The sequence below is a fragment of the Asparagus officinalis genome, chromosome 2 (genome assembly GCF_001876935.1).
Source record: "Asparagus officinalis chromosome 2, Aspof.V1, whole genome shotgun sequence".
Lineage (NCBI taxonomy): Eukaryota > Viridiplantae > Streptophyta > Magnoliopsida > Asparagales > Asparagaceae > Asparagus > Asparagus officinalis.
The window spans coordinates 15,435,615-15,440,917 of record NC_033795.1 but is presented as its reverse complement, the minus strand read 5'-3'; the positions used below and the strand labels follow the sequence as shown (position 1 = coordinate 15,440,917).

The 5,303-nt window shown below is 44.1% G+C and overlaps 1 pseudogene; it reads left to right on the top strand.

The window, feature by feature from the left end:
- LOC109830873 lies at positions 498 to 4,721 on the top strand (annotated as a pseudogene).

Here is a 5,303-nt window from a genome sequence, read left to right as displayed (position 1 = left end):
AGCCGCTATCTCGGCAACATTCGCTAACACCTCCTCGGCCTCCACAGGGGCCAACTCAGACCTCAAACGATTCTCAAGCCTATTGATGACCTCGGTTGCACCTTGTCCCACTCATTCAGTGGCAAAGCCACAACTGCTGCTATGATTTTGTCCTCTTCTATTGGCAGGACTCTGGAGATACCATTCACTCGCAGAACTGTTTGGTCGAGTAGATTCTCTATCCTTCGAGACCCAGCGTAGGCTCGGATCTTCTCAAGCCCCTGTTTCTCCTCAGTTGTGAGGAAACCCGGCTTCAAAACATCTTTGTTAATCTTGGGCCAAGCCGAGCAAGACAATATAGGGCCGGCTCCAAAGACCCACATGAGCTTCTCCTTCCAATCTTTGCTCGACTCGGGAGCGTTCGAGACGACTTTGAAGCCGCCCAAATTCTAAAAGTAGTAGTGCCCCCTCCTTCTTCCCAGTTTTGATGCTAAGGAGGTGGCCGAGTATGCGAAGAGATGGGTCAACTCTAACCCAGTGGCAGATCACCTTGAACCCCACCAATGTAGCGATGGAGTTTGGCTTGATTAATGAGAGAGACACCCCCTGAGCCTCTAAGACATAGTAAAGGAAGGGGTGGAGTGGCGAGCAGAGGCCATACATCAAGTACTTGAGGTAGACCAGAGCCACCGTACCGCTATGGTCATACACAGCTTGAGCCCTCTGCGGCGCTGACAATGTGAACACTCGGGGGAGTTTATAGTGGTTGTAGTAGGCCTCTAACTCCGTTGCGCACAACTTTGAGCAAAACTTCCTCAGGAGATTGATCCTCATCTCGTTGTGAACCGTAGCGGGAGTAGAAGAAGCCATTGGAGATCATCAGAAATTAGCCAAAAAACGCTCAATGAAGAAATCTAGGGTTCGAAGTTCAGAGTTTAGAGAGTTTGCAAATGAAACCCCTCTACAAAACTGATACACATAGGCTCAAAGGTGGTCACAGGTCGAGATCAGAGCGGTTGATTCGATTGAAGACGGATGGCTGGAATTGACCTCGAAAGTCAAACAAACTGCGCATGAACCAAAGCGTTGTCCTTCGGTTGATATGCCATCTGAGCTCACAAAACAGGGCGACGCCGCCACACAATCTCTAGTGATGTTAGAGTATCATATCAACAGCAATATGACGCTTTCCTCATTAATGCGCCTAGGATATCGCTAACTATTGACTGTTCAAATTTCACTCGGACTCGCCTTGTCGAATTCGAATGAAGGGGCCACTGTTATATCATGTGAATAATCTAAGTGTTAGTTATCTTACTAGAGTCAACATGTGTCCCATGTTCGCTAAACCTCAGTTCGACTTCACCCTATCCAGGACGACTCAAACAACCTAGGCACAACTCTCAAGGAGGGCCAAGTTGAGAAGCATTATCACTCTCCGCTTGAGCTGACTTTCACTAGTTTGGGTTGACAACTTGTGAGGCAGACTAAAAAGGTAATAGTTATCGGCCTCCACCATTCGACTCGACCCCACTCCTCTTCATTCCACTATTCCAGGTTGACAACTTGCGAGGCCGATTAGAAAGACGGTACTTATCGGTCCACTCGCATAATCGAGACAAGAAGCATCACTTGTCGCCCCTCTCATGGAGCCGAGTCAAAAGGCAATGTGTCGTCGGGCCCCACACCAACAGTTAATTTCCATCACATTTAATGAATGATCAGAATCATTATTTCTTCAACCCCGAAAGTCTTTATGATTCATCCGTCCTCGTCAGCGTCACGAACATTCTGTCACCCTCACATTAAACACCTGGGTGACTCACCCCTCATCTGCAGCCTACATAGGTAAAGTAGATGACGACTGAGCCACCAGCTTAACTCGGCTGAAGTTACTTGTCTACACCTCGAATCTGCTATAAAAGGAAACCGATGTCTGCTGTCTTGCTAAAAAGCCAAACACTTTAACTCTTTCTTCTCCACTCAAACTCTCAACTGACTTGATCGTCAGAGGAACCACCGGAGACCCCAACTTCGACCTTTTACGTATTCTTCATGTGCAAGACATGATTCTTAGCCTAGAAGTTAGCTGTCTAAAGAAGATTGAGGACTCTAACCTTTAGGCCCCGTTTGGCAAAGGGTTAATGAAGAGGGGTTAAAGAGAATGATTAATGTACTTAGCCTATTTGATAATCCGAAGGACTAAATTATTAACCCGTTAAATAAGTTTTATTTTAGCCCTTATAATCAGTTTTAGTGTTTGGGAATAACAATAATTTTGACTATTTTCTTTATAATTAGAAGGGTTAACTCTTATTCCATCTAAATAGGAGTATTAGTAAACCCCTTATTTTGAGGGGTTAACTCATTTTAACCCCTCTAGAGGGGTTAACTTAACCCTTCTATATTTTTTATGTTTGGCAAATTATGGAGGGTTAACTCACTTTAACCCTTATATAGATTTGTTGTGTTTGACAGGTTAAGAAAGGGTTAAGTCTCCTTAAGAGCATCTCCAACAGCTTCTCTATTTCTCACTTTTGGAGAATTTAGTTAGGTTTTTGGCCCAACAGATTCCTCATCTCATTCCCTAAAATAGGGATGAAGGAGAAAAAATGGGGAAGCTTCCCCAAATCTGCAGCATTCTTCAAATTTTTGGAGGAAAAAATAGATTCTTCAAAATGGGGAAGCTGTTGGAGTTGGTGTAAAAATTAGTTAGAGAATATGCCTTTTGCTTCCCCATTTTGAAGAAAATTTTGGAGAAGCTGTTGGAGATGCTCTAACCCCTCACTTAACCCTTTGCCAAACGGTACCTTAACAATCAACACATAAACCCCTATTTGATATCTGACATCAACATCAATTATCTAAAATTACTCTCTAAGTTTTTTTAGACAGAAATCATTCTTTATTTATTTTGACTATTTATAGTTCAAAACATTTCCATCTATCAAATAAAAAAGAATTGCCTGCCAAATTTTGTCTTGTTGATGACAGTTTACTAATTCAAAAAGCAAACCCAGTCAAAGCAAGGACATCACATAACGTTTCCACCAAAAAAAAAAATTAATAATCCCTTCAAAATCTAAATTTGCACTTTTACAGCGATAATCTAATCCCGTTTTTTACAGATCGGCGCCCGCGTGGTTCCCTTTCCCCCTTTCTTATAAAAGCAAACCTAGGGTTCCCAATCTCCACAAATTTAGGGTTTTGGTCGCCAAATTCGCCATGATCTGACCTCCATCTCGAGACCGTAGCCCTCAACAATGCACGGCCACCCAATCGGCCGAATCTTCCCTCCTACATCTCGCATGCCGCCGCGATGGCAAGTCCAGCCGATGACAAGCAGACCACGGCGGCGATCTCTCCGCCGCGCGCCTCTCCGCCTCTGGCGATCTCAATTCCTTTGCAGGCGCCACGTGGCTAGATGCTGCGCTCTCCTCCTCCTCCTGCGCCGCCGCCGACGATCTCCTCTCCCTTTCATGGATCCGTAAGCTCCTCGACTCTTTCCTCTTGATTCACGAAGAATTTCGCGCGATCTTGTTTAGCAATCGATCGTCTCTTGTATCGAAACCTCCTCTCGATCGATTCGTCTCCGATTACTTCGAGAGGACCGTCAAGGCCCTCGATGTCTGCAACGCGATCCGCGATGGAATCGATCAGGTCCGTCAGTGGAGGAATCATCTCGAGATTGTCGTCGCCGCTCTCGATCCCAATCAGAGATCGATCGGCGAGGGCCAGATCCGGCGAGCGAAGAAAGCGCTGACGGATCTCACCCTCTTGATGCTCGATGACAAAGAATCCGGATCCGTTATCGGTTATCGAAACCGATCCTTTGGTCGAACTAAGGATCATAATCATCACCATCGCCGGAGCGGGAGCGGCGTAGCAGCGGAGGCGGCCATTTCCGGTGCGCTTATCGTGGAGGGCGTTTTCTCGCTCGTGGTCGCGGCAAAGGCAAGCTGCAGGCGATCGGAGGCGAATCTCAGCGGCTCGCGAGGAACAACGATATCGCTGCTACGCGTGGCCTTGTGGTTCCGATTCGCTTATAGCGATGAATTCTGGGTGGCTTATTGTTTGTGAATGTTGGCCGCTTTTGGGGCGGCGATCCCTTGCCAGGATGCGAGGGCTTCAGACTCCATGTTTTCGATCTCCTGCGGCATATTTGTTTTGGGCTTCTTTCTGTGGGTCTCTTCATGAGTAGGATTCTGGAAGAATCGAAGAAGAAGGGATCGGAAGAATGCAAGTGGACTGCTGAAGGAGATTCATTACTCGGTCGAGAAGTGCACAAGGCATTTGAATGAGCTTATTGATAATATTCAGTCGCCAATCTCAGAGGAGAAGGAGGGTGAGGTTAGAGAACAAGTGAAAGAATTGAAGGTGATTTGTGATGCTCTAAAGGATGGGTTGGAGCCATTGGAGCGAGTAGTGAGAGAGGTTTTTCATAGGATTGTGAAGAGCAGGACCGAGGGTCTCGATTGTTTGACTCAAAATCCTGAATGAAAAAAAAAAAATCTGTTGATGGAGCGCGGAATGAGGAAGAAGAATGGGGAATCGAGATTTCTGCAAATAAGTCTCAGGTAGCTTTTGGTTTTTCTTGTATTTAGTATAATTGAATACGATTTGTAGAAAAAGGTTTGGGATTCGAATTTTTCTTGTTAGTGCCTGATGCCATGGTTCTTTTTTGTGGATTTTATGTAAAATCTTGTTTGGTTTGGTGTTATGATTGCTTTTTTCGTTCCTTATGTCTTCTTCTTCTTTTCGTTTTATTTTTCTGAGGTTGTGAAATTTTTTGATCCAATTAGTTGCGTTGTGTGTTTGAAGTACAAAATTTTGAATTGAAATTGAGAGTTCTTTTTTTGGCCAAGGTCGGGTGTTAGCGGTAGCAAGCAGCAAGTTTCTTGCATTGCGTATATTTTCCTTCTCAGGAAAGATTAATTGCTCTCATTCAATATGCCACATTATTCTTTGAATTCCTTTTAGGTATCACGTGGGTATTTATTCTTGTGTGATTTCTTTTTTGGTAAATATGAATACACAACTATAAACGTTCATGAATCATGATGCTATATTTGTGAATTAAAATGGAGAAGAACTACAATTTTAATTCACAAGTATGGTGTCATGATTCATGAACATTTATAGTTGTATATTCATATTTATCAAAAAAGAAATCACACAAGACATTGTTAAACCATAATACTCAGCAGAGGAATTATAGGGTTGTGTTTGTGCTCTGTGCCGCATTTGACCACAATTTAGACTGGAAGGATAATAACACTGCATTATTAAGGGTTGGCTGGCCCTTGTCTAGCTAGATTCAACAA